Here is an 18,798-nt window from a genome sequence, read left to right as displayed (position 1 = left end):
TCTGATTTGATCTCTGCTGTGCTCTAATCAAAGACAGGGTAGATACAGTATCTGACTTAACTTATTGTTCTGACTCCCCTCATTGGTCTCTGCTCTTCTCCCAGATTCCTGTCAGCTCACACTGGACCCAAACACAGCACACAAACACCTCTCTCTGTCTGAAGGGAACAGAAAGGTGACCTGTACACGCCAAGTCCAACCATATCCTGACCATCAAGACAGATTCACCAACCAGTACCAGGTTCTGTGTAGTGAGGGTCTGTCTGGACGCTGTTACTGGGAGGTGGAGTGGAGTGGTAATGTTGTTGATACAGCAGTCTCATATAAAGACATCAGCAGAACAGAGACAGGTAATAGATTTGGATACAATAACAAGTCCTGGAGTTTACAGTGCTATAGTGATGGTTATTATTTCATACACAATAATGTTGAGACTAAAGTATCAGACCCTCAGTCCTCCAGAGTAGGAGTGTACCTGGATCACAAGGCAGGTACTCTGTCCTTCTACAGTGTCTCTGACACAATGACCCTCCTCCACAGAGTCCAGACCACATTCACTCAGCCCCTCTATCCTGGGTTTAATCTCTATAATGGTACTGCTGAGCTGGTTAAACTGTAGTAGGGTCCACATAGATACTAGTCATGCTGGTGTAGTCTATAGCTGAGCTGGTTAAACTGTAGTAGGGTCCACATAGATACTAGTCATGCTGGTGTAGTCTATATCTGAGCTGGTTAAACTGTAGTAGGGTCCACATAGATACTAGTCATGCTGGTGTAGTCTATAGCTGAGCTGGTTAAACTGTAGTAGGGTCCACATAGATACTAGTCATGCTGGTGTAGTCTATAGCTGAGCTGGTTAAACTGTAGTAGGGTCAACATAGATACTAGTCACGCTGGTGTAGTCTATAGCTGAGCTGGTTAAACTGTAGTAGGGTCCACATAGATACTAGTCATGCTGGTGTAGTCTATAGCTGAGCTGGTTAAACTGTAGTAGGGTCCACATAGATACTAGTCATGCTGGTGTAGTCTATAGCTGAGCTAGTTAAACTGTAGTAGGGTCCACATAGATACTAGTCGTGCTGGTGTAGTCTATAGCTGAGCTGGTTAAACTGTAGTAGGGTCCACATAGATACTAGTCATGCTGGTGTAGTCTATAGCTGAGCTGGTTAAACTGTAGTAGGGTCCACATAGATGCTAGTCATGCTGGTGTAGTCTATAGCTGAGCTGGTTAAACTGTAGTAGGGTCCACATAGATACTAGTCATGCTGGTGTAGTCTATAGCTGAGCTGGTTAAACTGTAGTAGGGTCCACATAGATACTAGTCATGCTGGTGTAGTCTATAGCTGAGCTGGTTAAACTGTAGTAGGGTCCACATAGATACTAGTCATGCTGGTGTAGTCTATAGCTGAGCTGGTTAAACTGTAGTAGGGTCCACATAGATACTAGTCATGCTGGTGTAGTCTATAGCTGAGCTGGTTAAACTGTAGTAGGGTCCACATAGATGCTAGTCATGCTGGTGTAGTCTATAGCTGAGCTGGTTAAACTGTAGTAGGGTCCACATAGACACTAGTCATGCTGGTGTAGTCTATATCTGAGCTGGTTAAACTGTAGTAGGGTCCACATAGATACTAGTCATGCTGGTGTAGTCTATAGCTGAGCTGGTTAAACTGTAGTAGGGTCCACATAGATGCTAGTCATGCTGGTGTAGTCTATAGCTGAGCTGGTTAAACTCTAGTAGGGTCCACATAGACACTAGTCATGCTGGTGTAGTCTATATCTGAGCTGGTTAAACTGTAGTAGGGTCCACATAGATACTAGTCATGCTGGTGTAGTCTATAGCTGAGCTGGTTAAACTGTAGTAGGGTCCACATAGATACTAGTCATGCTGGTGTAGTCTATAGCTGAGCTGGTTAAACTGTAGTAGGGTCCACATAGATGCTAGTCATGCTGGTGTAGTCTATAGCTGAGCTGGTTAAACTGTAGTAGGGTCCACATAGACACTAGTCATGCTGGTGTAGTCTATATCTGAGCTGGTTAAACTGTAGTAGGGTCCACATAGATACTAGTCATGCTGGTGTAGTCTATAGCTGAGCTGGTTAAACTGTAGTAGGGTCCACATAGATGCTAGTCATGCTGGTGTAGTCTATAGCTGAGCTGGTTAAACTCTAGTAGGGTCCACATAGACACTAGTCATGCTGGTGTAGTCTATATCTGAGCTGGTTAAACTGTAGTAGGGTCCACATAGATACTAGTCATGCTGGTGTAGTCTATAGCTGAGCTGGTTAAACTGTAGTAGGGTCCACATAGATACTAGTCATGCTGGTGTAGTCTATAGCTGAGCTGGTTAAACTGTAGTAGGGTCAACATAGATACTAGTCACGCTGGTGTAGTCTATAGCTGAGCTGGTTAAACTGTAGTAGGGTCCACATAGATACTAGTCATGCTGGTGTAGTCTATAGCTGAGCTGGTTAAACTGTAGTAGGGTCAACATAGATACTAGTCACGCTGGTGTAGTCTATAGCTGAGCTGGTTAAACTGTAGTAGGGTCCACATAGATACTAGTCATGCTGGTGTAGTCTATAGCTGAGCTGGTTAAACTGTAGTAGGGTCCACATAGATACTAGTCATGCTGGTGTAGTCTATAGCTGAGCTGGTTAAACTGTAGTAGGGTCCACATAGATACTAGTCATGCTGGTGTAGTCTATAGCTGAGCTGGTTAAACTGTAGTAGGGTCCACATAGATACTAGTCATGCTGGTGTAGTCTATAGCTGAGCTGGTTAAACTGTAGTAGGGTCCACATAGATGCTAGTCATGCTGGTGTAGTCTATAGCTGAGCTGGTTAAACTGTAGTAGGGTCCACATAGACACTAGTCATGCTGGTGTAGTCTATATCTGAGCTGGTTAAACTGTAGTAGGGTCCACATAGATACTAGTCATGCTGGTGTAGTCTATAGCTGAGCTGGTTAAACTGTAGTAGGGTCCACATAGATGCTAGTCATGCTGGTGTAGTCTATAGCTGAGCTGGTTAAACTCTAGTAGGGTCCACATAGACACTAGTCATGCTGGTGTAGTCTATATCTGAGCTGGTTAAACTGTAGTAGGGTCCACATAGATACTAGTCATGCTGGTGTAGTCTATAGCTGAGCTGGTTAAACTGTAGTAGGGTCCACATAGATACTAGTCATGCTGGTGTAGTCTATAGCTGAGCTGGTTAAACTGTAGTAGGGTCCACATAGATGCTAGTCATGCTGGTGTAGTCTATAGCTGAGCTGGTTAAACTGTAGTAGGGTCCACATAGACACTAGTCATGCTGGTGTAGTCTATATCTGAGCTGGTTAAACTGTAGTAGGGTCCACATAGATACTAGTCATGCTGGTGTAGTCTATAGCTGAGCTGGTTAAACTGTAGTAGGGTCCACATAGATGCTAGTCATGCTGGTGTAGTCTATAGCTGAGCTGGTTAAACTCTAGTAGGGTCCACATAGACACTAGTCATGCTGGTGTAGTCTATATCTGAGCTGGTTAAACTGTAGTAGGGTCCACATAGATACTAGTCATGCTGGTGTAGTCTATAGCTGAGCTGGTTAAACTGTAGTAGGGTCCACATAGATACTAGTCATGCTGGTGTAGTCTATAGCTGAGCTGGTTAAACTGTAGTAGGGTCAACATAGATACTAGTCACGCTGGTGTAGTCTATAGCTGAGCTGGTTAAACTGTAGTAGGGTCCACATAGATACTAGTCATGCTGGTGTAGTCTATAGCTGAGCTGGTTAAACTGTAGTAGGGTCAACATAGATACTAGTCACGCTGGTGTAGTCTATAGCTGAGCTGGTTAAACTGTAGTAGGGTCCACATAGATACTAGTCATGCTGGTGTAGTCTATAGCTGAGCTGGTTAAACTGTAGTAGGGTCCACATAGATACTAGTCATGCTGGTGTAGTCTATAGCTGAGCTAGTTAAACTGTAGTAGGGTCCACATAGATACTAGTCGTGCTGGTGTAGTCTATAGCTGAGCTGGTTAAACTGTAGTAGGGTCCACATAGATACTAGTCATGCTGGTGTAGTCTATAGCTGAGCTGGTTAAACTGTAGTAGGGTCCACATAGATGCTAGTCATGCTGGTGTAGTCTATAGCTGAGCTGGTTAAACTGTAGTAGGGTCCACATAGATACTAGTCATGCTGGTGTAGTCTATAGCTGAGCTGGTTAAACTGTAGTAGGGTCCACATAGATACTAGTCATGCTGGTGTAGTCTATAGCTGAGCTGGTTAAACTGTAGTAGGGTCCACATAGATACTAGTCATGCTGGTGTAGTCTATAGCTGAGCTGGTTAAACTGTAGTAGGGTCCACATAGATACTAGTCATGCTGGTGTAGTCTATAGCTGAGCTGGTTAAACTGTAGTAGGGTCCACATAGATACTAGTCATGCTGGTGTAGTCTATAGCTGAGCTGGTTAAACTGTAGTAGGGTCCACATAGATACTAGTCATGCTGGTGTAGTCTATAGCTGAGCTGGTTAAACTGTAGTAGGGTCCACATAGATACTAGTCATGCTGGTGTAGTCTATAGCTGAGCTGGTTAAACTGTAGTAGGGTCCACATAGATACTAGTCATGCTGGTGTAGTCTATAGCTGAGCTGGTTAAACTGTAGTAGGGTCCACATAGATACTAGTCATGCTGGTGTAGTCTATAGCTGAGCTGGTTAAACTGTAGTAGGGTCCACATAGATACTAGTCATGCTGGTGTAGTCTATAGCTGAGCTGGTTAAACTGTAGTAGGGTCCACATAGATACTAGTCATGCTGGTGTAGTCTATAGCTGAGCTGGTTAAACTGTAGTAGTGTCCACATAGATACTAGTCATGCTGGTGTAGTCTATAGCTGAGCTGGTTAAACTGTAGTAGGGATAACATAGATACTAGTCATGCTGGTGTAGTCTATAGCTGAGCTGGTTAAACTGTAGTAGGGTCCACATAGATACTAGTCATGCTGGTGTAGTCTATATCTGAGCTGGTTAAACTGTAGTAGGGTCCACATTGATACTAGTCATGCTGGTGTAGTCTATAGCTGAGCTGGTTAAACTGTAGTAGGGTCCACATAGATACTAGTCATGCTGGTGTAGTCTATAGCTGAGCTGGTTAAACTGTAGTAGGGTCCACATAGATACTAGTCATGCTGGTGTAGTCTATAGCTGAGCTGGTTAAACTGTAGTAGTGTCCACATAGATACTAGTCATGCTGGTGTAGTCTATAGCTGAGCTGGTTAAACTGTAGTAGTGTCCACATAGATACTAGTCATGCTGGTGTAGTCTATAGCTGAGCTGGTTAAACTGTAGTAGGGTCCACATAGATACTAGTCATGCTGGTGTAGTCTATAGCTGAGCTGGTTAAACTGTAGTAGGGTCCACATAGATACTAGTCATGCTGGTGTAGTCTATAGCTGAGCTGGTTAAACTGTAGTAGGGTCCACATAGATACTAGTCATGCTGGTGTAGTCTATAGCTGAGCTGGTTAAACTGTAGTAGGGTCCACATAGATACTAGTCATGCTGGTGTAGTCTGTAGCTGAGCTGGTTAAACTGTAGTAGGGTCCACATAGATACTAGTCATGCTGTTGTAGTCTATAGCTGAGCTGGTTAAACTGTAGTAGGGTCCACATAGATACTAGTCATGCTGGTGTAGTCTATAGCTGAGCTGGTTAAACTGTAGTAGGGGCCACATAGATACTAGTCATGCTGGTGTAGTCTATAGCTGAGCTGGTTAAACTGTAGTAGGGTCCACATAGATACTAGTCATGCTGGTGTAGTCTATATCTGAGCTGGTTAAACGGTAGTAGGGTCCACATAGATACTAGTCATGCTGGTGTAGTCTATAGCTGAGCTGGTTAAACTGTAGTAGGGTCCACATAGATACTAGTCATGCTGGTGTAGTCTATAGCTGAGCTGGTTAAACTGTAGTAGGGTCCACATAGATACTAGTCATGCTGGTGTAGTCTATAGCTGAGCTGGTTAAACTGTAGTAGGGTCCACATAGATACTAGTCATGCTGGTGTAGTCTATAGCTGAGCTGGTTAAACTCTAGTAGGGTCCACATAGACACTAGTCATGCTGGTGTAGTCTATATCTGAGCTGGTTAAACTGTAGTAGGGTCCACATAGATACTAGTCATGCTGGTGTAGTCTATAGCTGAGCTGGTTAAACTGTAGTAGGGTCCACATAGATACTAGTCATGCTGGTGTAGTCTATAGCTGAGCTGGTTAAACTGTAGTAGGGTCCACATAGATACTAGTCATGCTGGTGTAGTCTATAGCTGAGCTGGTTAAACTGTAGTAGGGTCCACATAGATACTAGTCATGCTGGTGTAGTCTATAGCTGAGCTGGTTAAACTGTAGTAGGGTCCACATAGATACTAGTCATGCTGGTGTAGTCTATATCTGAGCTGGTTAAACTGTAGTAGGGTCCACATAGATACTAGTCATGCTGGTGTAGTCTATAGCTGAGCTGGTTAAACTGTAGTAGGGTCCACATAGATACTAGTCATGCTGGTGTAGTCTATAGCTGAGCTGGTTAAACTGTAGTAGGGTCCACATAGATAATAGTCATGCTGGTGTAGTCTATAGCTGAGCTGGTTAAACTGTAGTAGGGTCCACATAGATACTAGTCGTGCTGGTGTAGTCTATAGCTGAGCTGGTTAAACTGTAGTAGGATCCACATAGATACTAGTCACGCTGGTGTAGTCTATAGCTGAGCTGGTTAAACTGTAGTAGGGTCCACATAGATACTAGTCATGCTGGTGTAGTCTATAGCTGAGCTGGTTAAACTGTAGTAGGGTCCACATAGATACTAGTCATGCTGGTGTAGTCTATAGCTGAGCTGGTTAAACTGTAGTAGTGTCCACATAGATACTAGTCATGCTGGTGTAGTCTATAGCTGAGCTGGTTAAACTGTAGTAGGGTCCACATAGATACTAGTCATGCTGGTGTAGTCTATAGCTGAGCTGGTTAAACTGTAGTAGGATCCACATAGATACTAGTCATGCTGGTGTAGTCTATAGCTGAGCTGGTTAAACTGTAGTAGGGTCCACATAGATACTAGTCATGCTGGTGTAGTCTATAGCTGAGCTGGTTAAACTGTAGTAGGGTCCACATAGATACTAGTCATGCTGGTGGTGATGGTCCCCAGATGTGATGATTTATTCTGCTCTGTTTTATGTACGATCCTTATTTTCTGACTGATTTGAATTTGAAGAGATTTAAGGTTTTCATATTTGATGAAATACAATGTCCATTTCCATGAATCATGATGTCTGGTGTTGATGTAACAACAGGTGGTCTTTTTAATCCACTATCCAGAGTCAGGAACAGATGAAGTTAGTTCTGCTACTGTTCAGTGATTAAATATATATACTTCTGTGAATATATGAACCATTTCCTTCAAAAAATAAACTGCTCACATTCTGGAGATAAACTTTGTAAGGACTGTGTGTTTTTATGTAAATAGTTTCTGAAAAAAGTGTGTCCAGCTCAAACGCTGATTGTTGCGTCATTGGAAACTGTCCGTTCTAAAGAGGGTTGTAAATGAGAGTTCTAAATGAGCGTTCTAAATGAGCGTTCTAAATGAGGGTTCTAAACGAGGGTTCTAAATGAGCGTTTAAATGAGCGTTCTAAACGAGGGTTCTAAATGTGTGTTCTAAATTGAGAGGTAGCCTGACTGCCATTAGGTACCGAGATGAGATCCTCAGACCCCTTGTGAGACCATATGCTGGTGCGGTTGGCCCTGGGTTCCTCCTAATGCAAGACAATGCTAGACCTCATGTGGCTGGAGTGTGTCAGCAGTTCCTGCAAGAGGAAGGCATTGATGCTATGGACTGGCCCGCCCGTTCCCCAGACCTGAATCCAATTGAGCACCTCTGGGACATCATGTCTCGCTCCATCCACCAACGCCACGTTGCACCACAGACTGTCCAGGAGTTGGCGGATGCTTTAGTCCAGGTCTGGGAGGAGATCCCTCAGGAGACCATCCGCCACCTCATCAGGAGCATGCCCAGGCGTTGTAGGGAGGTCATACAGGCACGTGGAGGCCACACACACTACTGAGCCTCATTTTGACTTGTTTTAAGGACATTACATCAAAGTTGGATCAGCCTGTAGTGTGGTTTTCCACTTTAATTTTGAGTGTGACTCCAAATCCAGACCTCCATGGGTTGATAAATTGGATTTCCATTGATTATTTGTGTGTGATTTTGTTGTCAGCACATTAAACTATGTAAAGAAAAAAGTATTTAATAAGATTATTTCTTTCATTCAGATCTAGGATGTGTTGTTTAAGTGTTCCCTTTATTTTTTTGAGCAGTATAAATACTACTTTATTCATCTCAATACCAGTACAATATAAATACTACTTTATTTATCTCAATACCAGTAGCCCACCAAGTACAATATAAATACTACTTTATTCATCTCAATGCCAGTACAATATTAATACTACTTTATCTCAATACCAGTAGCCCACCAAGTACAATATAAATACTACTTTATTCATCTCAATGCCAGTACAATATTAATACTACTTTATTTATCTCAATACCAGTAGCCCACCAAGTACAATATAAATACCGATTGTAAATATGGTATTGGAACTGACCCCGTATAAATTACACAGTGTCCTACACATTGTAAATATGGTATTGGAACTGACCCTGTATAAATACTGAACAAAAATATTAAATGCAACATGCTACAATTTCAAAGATTTTACTGAGTTACAGTTCATAGAAGGAAATCAGTAATTTAAATAAATAAATTAGGCCCAAATCTATGGATTAGACATGACTGGGAATACAGATATGCATCTGTTGGTCACAGATACCGTTAAAAGTTAAGGGTGTGGATCAGAACCAGTCAGTATCTGGTGTGACCACCATTTGCCTCATGCAGCGCGACACGTCTCCTTCACATAGAGTTGATCAGGCTGCTGATTGTGGCCTGTGGAATGTTGTCCGACTTCCTCTTCAATGGCTGTGCGAAGTTTCTGGATATTGGCGAGAACTGGAACACGCTGTCGTACACGTCTATCCAGAGCATCCCAAACATGCTCAATGAGTGACATGTCTGGTGAGTATGCAGGCCATGGAAGAACTGGGACATTTTCAGCTTCCAGGAATTGTGTACAGATCCTTGTTGACATTATCGTGCTGAAACATGAGGTGATGGAGGAGGAAGAACGGCACGACAACGGGCCCCAGGATCTCATCACGGTATCTCTGTGCATTCAAATTGCCATTGATAAAATGCAATTGTGTTCGTTGTCCGTATCTTACCGTACGCAGCAGGTTAGGAGAAAAAAACGTATCAGGTTGTGATAATTAAGTTAAGGTTAGGAAAATGGTTAGGGTTAGCTAAAATGCCCCCCAAAAAATATTATATATACTTTTATGTTTCCACACCTCACAAGCTACAGACAACATGGAAAGCGGTAATATGTCTAGATGGGATACAGCTTTTGTCAAATTGACATCTAAGTATATTATATTTTTTTTGGTGTATTTTAGTTAAACTTAACCATTTTCCTAACCTTAACCTAATTATCATAACCTTTTTCTCCTAACCTGCTACGTACGTTCTCCTAAACTTACTACGAAAAGTGATTTTTTTTTTGTTTGTTGACAAAAGCTGTATCCCATCTAGACTCAAAATCACAGTCCTCCCACAATCCTCTCCTTCCATTTTTAATCCCGACATCCACTGCGGTCTCCACCGGACAAGATGGCGGACAGAATAGGTACGTCGGTTGTCTGTAAAATAATTAAATAAACGTTTACAGGTTTTAATTTATTTTTTAATTAATTAAACTGACATATTTTCACTTCAGCATTTACATACGAAACATTGTATTTTATTACATTAAAAAAAAAGCCAGTTAGTTAATAATGTTTCTATGTTGTGTTTTTGAAGGCCGTGGTAAATCCATGGTTACGAGTCAAGTCAAGGACTTTACTGTCATGGTCATTAAAACGGACAAAATACAACTTTAAAAACAGCTTGGGTATATTACAAGGAGGAGAATAAGGGGAAAAAAAACAAATATAAATATATATATATTCCCTGACAGTTTCTCTAAAGGGTTGTAAAAATATTCAACTAATTTTACAGCGTTTTGCGTCCAGACGATATGCTAGGTATTTAGCCAGGTAAGTTAGTTAGCTATATGTCTGTATTTGATTTGATATAATGTGGAATAGGTTTTTCTGTTTTTTGTTTTCTCATTTCTTTGGGAATAACCTCTGGCTGTTATGTTTTATATGTTACTGTTAAAATAAAAAGTTAGCTAAGCTAAGCTAGTTAGCCTGCAGGACTAGCCTCTTGCAATGCAGTCGGAGTTAGCAACGTTATGTAGCTTGCTGGCTAATGACAGGCTAATTGGTTATGACAAACAGCCTTGTCTCAACATAACTCCCGTGACTTTGAACTAGCTAACTTTAGCTAACTATCATATATATTTCGATATGCTAGGTGGCTAGGTATGTAGCCATGTTGGAGGCGCTGGAAGATGGCGGCGAGTGTAGACGAGATTTCAGCTTGCTCCGAGTAACCTTAACTTTTATCCCTCTCAAACTTACTTAAATGTAACGGAACTTGGCTTATAGTAAACACAATAGAGAACAATGCTTAGTTGACCGATAATTTGATTCATAACTTTGAGAAATGGAAGGAAAAAATGTGCGAAAGAGCAAAGGGAGGAGAAGGCTGTTGCTAGCTGAGCACTCATACGTTGGAGAAAAACCGCCACCTGACTCAGGAGAAGAAATGGAGGATTCTGGACATTCGGTTGATTCTGACAATGCAGTCAATAGTCCTGCACCCAAAAAGACACATAAAGAATTATCTTTGCGCGAACTACAGATCAACATAATCGATGCTGTAAACGAAAGAGCCGACGGTCTGGAGAAAATGATACGCGAAAACACATCAAAAATAGTTGACCTCGAGACCTCTCTGAATCATGCATACAAGAGTATCGAAGAGCTTAAACTTGCAAACACTGCTACGTCTGAGAAATGCATTGCTCAGGAGAAGACCATCGCAGACATGCAAGAGCGCTTATCGGAAGCAGAGCGATACCGGAGAAGGTGGGGGCTACGGCTTTACGGTGTCCCCGAGAACCAGGATGAGAATGTGAAGCGCTTAGTAAGAGACATCTGTAACCGTGTGGCACCGGACTTTCCCGATGGATATATGGATATGGCTGTGGATGTCGCTCATCGGATTGGGAAGAAACAAGATGCCATCGTCAGCCGATCGATCATCATCCAGTTTGCTTTTCGCACAGCGAGAGATGCAGTTTGGAAGAAAGCAAAGGAAAGCGCCTTTCTGAAAGAAAAAAACTTAGATTCGGGGAGGATTTGACTGTAGCAGACAAGGCAGCAAAGGCAAAATTGTGGCCTCTCGTACAACAGGCCCGAAATCAAGGAAACGGTGGATACTACAGGGGAATCAGAGCTTTTTTCGCCAACGGTAAAGAAATACGACCGGGGTGATTTGATTTGTTCTGTCGGTAGGTTTACAAGGTAGTTCCTTCCCCACTGCAAACTGAACGTTCTACTTTTGATACATGGTGTTACTATTTTACAAGTTAAGAATTCTGTTAATACATATATGAAGCAACTTTTTATAGAGAGGGTAAAGTTGAGATTGCATAGGATTTTTCTTTCTATTCTATAGATATGGACTTGAAGTTTATGTCAATCAATGCCAGGGGGATACGTAACATGTTGAAGAGAAAAGCTTTTTTTTTGTTTTGTAAGGACTGCAACGCAGATCTTGTATTCGTTCAAGAAACACATTCATGCAAAGAGGACTATAATTATTGGAAAAATCAGTGGGGCAGTGACATTTTTTTGGCCCACGGGACAAATTATTCAGCTGGGGTTGCAATTTTAGCACACAATTTCAAAGGGAAATTTTTGTTTACTCAAATGGACTCCAATGGACATTGGCTAGTAGCGGTCATCAACCACATGGACAGATTATTTGTGTTGTGTAATGTATATGGATACTGTTCTAGTCCTCCAAATAACTTACTTCTAGAGGAAATTGAAGAAATTCTTAAAAATCTTCTGAGAAAATATCCATCCAGTCAGATAATAGTTGGTGGAGATTTTAATATGGTTTATTCTAATGAGACTGATAGATTGCCTCATAGGCCTAACATTGGTGTGAACAAGTTGGTGAATTTCTGCCAAAGCCTGGACTTAATTGACATATGGAGAGTAAAAAACCCTGGAGAGATACAATACACATGGAGTAATAGAGATCGTCTCTTACAATCAAGAATTGATTTGTGGGTGATAACCTCTAGTCTTGTGCCCAACACTGTAGAGGTGAAAATACTGCCTGCAGTCCTGACGGATCATAAAGTCATATGGTTGACTGTAAGAATATGCAGTAATGATGGTAAGAAATACTCTGGTGGTTACTGGAAACTAAATAACTCATTGTTATTGCATGATGATTTAAAAAATGTGATTAAGAATCTAATTTCTGTTTACTGGAGTTTAGCTACATCTAATGCAGAATATGGGAAATATTGGGAACTGCTGAAATTTAAAATCCGCTCAGCCTGTATTACTTATGGAAAACGGCTTGCTTTAAGAAGGAGATGTGAGGTAGCTGAACTCTCTAAAACAATTGCCGATATCACAGATATTGAGCATCTTCATCTTAATGAGAAAGCTAAATTGAATGATTTACAGAATCAACTAGATACATTGTATGAGGAAAAGGCTAGAGGAGCTTTCATAAGATCTAGAAAACAATGGCTTGAAAAAGGAGAAAAGAACAGTAGATACTTTTTTAATTTGGAGAAGAGGAGAGGGGAACTCAACACACTTCGGAAACTTAAGATTAATGGGGTTACCACTGAGGATAGAGAGTTGTTATCAGACTTTACCACTAAGTTTTATGAGAATCTTTACTCCTTAGATAACAATTTGAGTAACTCTAAGGATCTCCTTGATTCTATAGAGAATGTTAATTCGATTAGTGAAGAACTCAATCAGTCTTGTTGCCAAGATTTATCCATTATGGACATCCAGTACGGGGTTGCTCAGTTAAAAAAGAACAAATCTCCAGGTTGTGATGGATTAACCTCTGAATTTTACAAAACCTTCTTTGAAGAAATAGCACCTTTTTTACTTGAAACCTTTAAGGAGGCTATAAAGAAGGGAGAACTACCTGCCTCTCTGAAGCAAGGGGTTATTACTCTTATACCTAAACCACACAAGGATCTCCTAAGTATTGATAATTGGCGTCCAATCACACTCCTAAATAACGACTACAAAATTATAGCCTTAATCTTTGCAAAAAGGTTAAAGTCTTGCTTAAATGATCTGATTGATGAATGTCAATCAGGGTTTATGAAAGGGCGCCATATATCTAATAATCTGAGGCTGATATTAGACTTGGTTGAGTATCGTGATCTATTAGATGACTTCCCTGTTATCCTATTTCTGGATTTTCAGAAAGCATTTGATACAGTAAGTCACAATTTTATCTTTGATTGTCTTAAGCATTTGAAATTTGGTCGTTTCTTTGTTGATGCTATTAGAACTCTGTATAATGGTGGCAATAGCTGTATCAAACTCTGTCATGGAACATCCTCAAGATTTAACATTTACAAAGGAATACGACAAGGTTGTCCAATTTCACCTTTTTATTTTTGTTAGTTTCTCAAATGTTATGCTCATTAGTTCATAAAAGTCCATTTGAAGGCATTACATTCCAGTCCAGAGAGATCAAGATATCCCAACTGGCGGATGACACCTCACTTTTTTTGAAAAATGTATCTCAAGCTAGATTAGCATTGGATATCGTGAAGCAGTTCTCCAAAATCTCAGGCTTGACTTTAAATCTTTCCAAATGTGAGTTGTTTGTTGTGAAAGGAGCTGTCAACCCAGCAGATTGTAACATCTCTGAAAAAGATACTGTAACCTACCTCGGTGTAAAGATCACCAAAATCTTAAGGCTATGAATGATCTTAATTTGAACCCTGTAACTGAATCTGTCAAAAAAAAATTCTCCTCATGGTTAGGGAGGGATTTAAGTCTTCAAGGAAGGGTGCTTTTATCCAAAGCTGAGGGGCTATCTCGTGCATCCTATCTTTTTTCATCTACTGACATTCCCAAATCCACTTGCTGTACCTTAGATAGGCTTTTGTACAACTTCATATGGAAAAACAAGCCACATAAGATAAAAAGAGATGTTATCACCAACAGGGTTTGTGATGGCGGTCTAAATGTCTTAGATTTCACTCTCTTCAATCAGATATCAAAGGTCAACTGGATTAAAAGGTACATAAAAAATCCTCATAGCTTCTGGAATATTATACCTCATTTTGTTTTTCAGAAGTTCGGCGGGCTTAATTTTTTACTACAATGTCCATATATTGTGGGTAAAATTCCTGTGAAACTGGCGGTTTTTCACAAGCAGGCTTTAATGTGCTGGGCTTTGTTGTATAAACACAACTTTTCACCTCATAAATGTTTTATTTGGAACAATGGGTCAATATTACATAGAAACAAGATGTTATTTAACCATAAATGGTTCTCGAAAAACATTGTTCTTGTCAGCCAATTGGTTAATAACAGTGGGAATCTATTTACACGGAGAGAATTTATGGAAATATACAACTTTGAGGTTTCAAGCAAGGAATATGACACTGTTATTAAAGCTATACCTAGTGGGATAAAAACTTTACTTCAGAATAATGCATATTTTGGAATATCTCCGATTGTAAGCGATATTCAGTTGAATGGCATTGGTCTACTAGATACGAAATTCAACAATCGTTTAATAAGGGATATTTCCTACAGGAAGTCTATTCCCTCTGCGATATTTTGTTGGGCTTCATCGTTTGATGTAAACTGGCGCCGTGCTTGGCTCACTCCACACAGATTTATGGTGACCAATAAAGTAAAGGAGATCTCCTTTAACCTCTATGGGACCGGCGGGACGAATTCGTCCCACCTACGTAACAGCCACTGCCATCCTGTGGCGCGATTTTCAAAATCTTCAAAATCCTATTACTTCAATTTCTCAAACATATGACTATTTTACAGCCATTTAAAGATAAGACTCTCGTTAATCTAACCACACTGTCCGATTTCAAAAAGGCTTTACAACGAAAGCAAAACATTAGATTATGTCAGCAGAGTACCAAGCCAGAAATAATCAGACACCCATTTTTCAAGCCAGCATACAATGTCACCAAAACCCAGAAGACAGCTAAATGCAGCACTCACCTTTGATGATCTTCATCAGATGACAACCCTAGGACATTATGTTATACAATACATGCATGTTTTGTTCAATCAAGTTCATATTTATATCAAAAACCAGCTTTTTACATTAGCATGTGACGTTCAGAACTAGCATACCCCCCGCAAACTTACGGGGAATTCGCTAACATTTTACTAAATTACTCACGATAAACGTTCACAAAAAGCATAACAATTATTTTAAGAATTATAGATACAGACCTCCTCTATGCACTCGATATGTCCGATTTTAAAATAGCTTTTTGGTGAAAGCACATTTTGCAATATTCTAAGTACATAACCCAGGCATCACGGGCTCGCTATTTAGACACCCGGCAAGTTTAGCACTCACCATAATCATATTTACTATTATAAAAATGTCATTACCTTTTGTTGTCTTCGTCAGAATGCACACCCAGGACGTCTACTTCAATAACAAATGTTGGTTTGGTCCAAAATAATCCATCGTTATATCCGAATAGCGGCGTTTTGTTCGTGCGTTCCAGACACTATCCGAAATAGTAAAGAAGTGTCGCGCGCTTGGCGCAATTCCTGACAATAAAATTCAAAGTATTCAATTGCCGTACGTCGAAGCATGTCAACCGCTGTTTAAAATCAATTTTTACGTCATTTTTCTCGTAGAAAAGCGATAAAATTCCGACAGGGAATCTCCTTTTCGGCAAACAGAGGAAAAAATCCCAAAGGCGGGGGCGGTCGGGGTCACGCGCATAAGCTAGTGTCTCTTGATGGGCCACTTGAGAAAGGCGATAATGTGTTTCAGCCTGGGGCTGGAATGACGACATTCTCTTTTTTCCCGGGCTATGAGAGCCTATGGACGACGTGGGAAGTGTCACGTTAGAGCAGAGATCCTTAGTAAATGATAGAGATGGCAAAGAAGTTCCAGAAATGGTCAGACAGGCCACTTCCTGTAAAGGAATCTCTCAGGTTTTGACCTGCCATTTGAGTTCTGTTATACTCACAGACACCATTCAAACAGTTTTAGAAAATTTAGGGTGTTTTCTATCCATATGTAATAAGTATATGCATATTCTAGTTACTGAGTAGGAGTGGTAACCAGATTAAATCGGGTATGTTTTTTATCCAGCCGTGTCAATGCTGCCCCCTAGCCCTAACAGGTTAAGATAATCCATAGATGCTATCCGTGTAATAGCTTGATTTCTAAATATATATTTGACGTTACCAGTGAATGCAGTTTTTGTGAACTAGAAACTGAATCTCTTGAACACTTATTCTGTAATTGTTTATATAGTGAAGTGTTTTGGACTGATGTAAAACTATATCTTAGCCGCAAATTGCATACAACCATTGATATTACTAAGTTTGACATATTATTTTACTACACTGATTCCACAATTGAACGTGAGTATGTCATAAATCTCTTTATTTTATTAGGAAAATCTTTCATCCACAAATCAAAATTTATGAAGAAAAAGCCCCTTTTCTTAATTTTTTTATCTGATTTGGAACAGTACTTAGAATCTTTAAAACGTATACAAAACAATTTGTCAAAAAAATTTATTCGATATATGTCTGTATTTGATTTGATATAATAGTTTTTTTTATTTTTCTCTAATTTCTTTGGATTCCCTCTGGCTGTTATGTTATGTTTATGTTTTGCATGTTACTGTTATTTACAACAAGTTAAATAAAGATTTGTGCAAACTTAAAAATAAAAAATAATAAAATAAAAACCCCTCTCTCCTAGTATTTCTGCCCGCCATCTTTGATCCAGATCAGTTCTGTGTAGGGGTACCCCTCTCTCCTAGTATTTCTGTCCTCCATCTTTGATCCAGATCAGTTCTGTGTAGGGGTACCCCTCTCTCCTAGTGTTTCTGTCCACCATCTTTGATCCAGATCAGTTCTGTGTAGGGGTACCCCTCTCTCCTAGTATTTCTGTCCGCCATCTTTGACCCAGTTCAGTTCTGTGTAGGGGTACCCCTCTCTCCTAGTGTTTCTGTCCTCCATCTTTGATCCAGTTCAGTTCTGTGTAGGGGTACCCCTCTCTCCTAGTGTTTCTGTCCACCATCTTTGATCCAGATCAGTTCTGTGTAGGGGTACCCCTCTCTCCTAGTGTTTCTGTCCACCATCTTTGATCCAGATCAGTTCTGTGTAGGGGTACCCCTCTCTCCTAGTATTTCTGTCCGCCATCTTTGACCCAGTTCAGTTCTGTGTAGGGGTACCCCTCTCTCCTAGTGTTTCTGTCCGCCATCTTTGACCCAGTTCAGTTCTGTGTAGGGGTACCCCTCTCTCCTAGTGTTTCTGTCCGCCATCTTTGATCCAGTTCAGTTCTGTGTAGGGGTACCCCTCTCTCCTAGTATTTCTGTCCACCATCTTTGACCCAGTTCAGTTCTGTGTAGGGGTACCCCTCTCTCCTAGTGTTTCTGTCCGCCATCTTTGACCCAGTTCAGTTCTGTGTAGGGGTACCCCTCTCTCCTACTGTTTCTGTCCGCCATCTTTGATCCAGTTCAGTTCTGTGTAGGGGTACCCCTCTCTCCTAGTGTTTCTGTCCGCCATCTTTGATACAGTTCAGTTCTGTGTAGGGGTACCCCTCTCTCCTAGTGTTTCTGTCCGCCATCTTTGATCCAGTTCAGTTCTGTGTAGGGGTACCCCTCTCTCCTAGTATTTCTGTCCGCCATCTTTGCTGAAGAAAGTCTCACAGTCACTAGTGCAGCAGCAGCCTCCCCCGGTCCTAGTGCCGGCCTGATAGGAAGTTTAAGATGCGACGTTGACGAAAAAAAGAAATCACAGAAAAAATATATTGACTGATATTGATTTATTTAGGGGGGGGGGGCTAATGAATATTTTAGTACCAGCGATGTCCCTTATTCCTACCCTTTAACTTTTTGTCTGACAATAAAATATACATTTTACTCAACTGCGTTACCCACTCCAGTCAGCAGATGGCGGTCTGGGAATTTAAGGCGATGCTGTTGGTGTGACGTATAATGTAGTGGACGGAACTCTTCTTTCAACAGCAGCAACAGTTATTCACCCACCTCGGTAGCTCGCTAGACAAAATAGCCGAAACAATAAAGCTCTTTAGACGCGTTAGTGTATATTAGCCACTGTGTTTAAAACCCACTTCTGTCGTCTAGTTAGTTATCGGATTTAATTTCATATTTACAGTGTTTTTGTTATTAGTCAGCTAGCGGGCAGGTTAAGTTAGCATTAGCCTAGCTAGCTAACATCTCCGACCATGCGGTCACTGAGCTACTCTCCTGCTAAAGAAGAGAACATCACAGTAAAACAAGAAGTAGAGGGTGAGGCCGTTACTGTGAAAGAAGAAAAATACGCGTTCAGAGTGAAAGAGGAGGAGGATGTCACAGTAAAAGAAGAGGAGGATGCAGTTTATGGAGTGAAAGAGGAAGAGGGGGAGATGACTGTTACATCGATAGAGGAGGAAACTGGACATCTGGGCCCGGTTTCCCAAACGCATCTTAAGGCGTCCAATGGTTCTAACGGTGAACTTAG

The 18,798-nt window shown here is 40.9% G+C and overlaps 1 long non-coding RNA gene across 1 annotated transcript in view; it reads left to right on the top strand.

Annotated features, from left to right (window-relative positions):
* Nucleotides 1-4,258, top strand: part of LOC145867255 (uncharacterized) — a 4,896-nt gene extending 638 nt beyond the window's left edge. The window contains exon 3 of the long non-coding RNA XR_014383275.1: nt 105-4,258. This is a non-coding gene — a long non-coding RNA (uncharacterized LOC145867255). The remainder of the gene's footprint in view (nt 1-104) is intronic.
* The last annotated feature ends 14,540 nt before the right edge of the window (nt 4,259-18,798 follow it).

Source organism: Salmo salar, unplaced genomic scaffold (assembly GCF_965601325.2).
Source record: "Salmo salar unplaced genomic scaffold, fSalSal1 ptg000257l, whole genome shotgun sequence".
NCBI classification, from domain to species: Eukaryota; Metazoa; Chordata; class Actinopteri; order Salmoniformes; family Salmonidae; genus Salmo; species Salmo salar.
The sequence above is the reverse complement of the archived record's forward strand: the minus strand, read 5'-3'. Positions and strand labels throughout refer to the sequence as shown.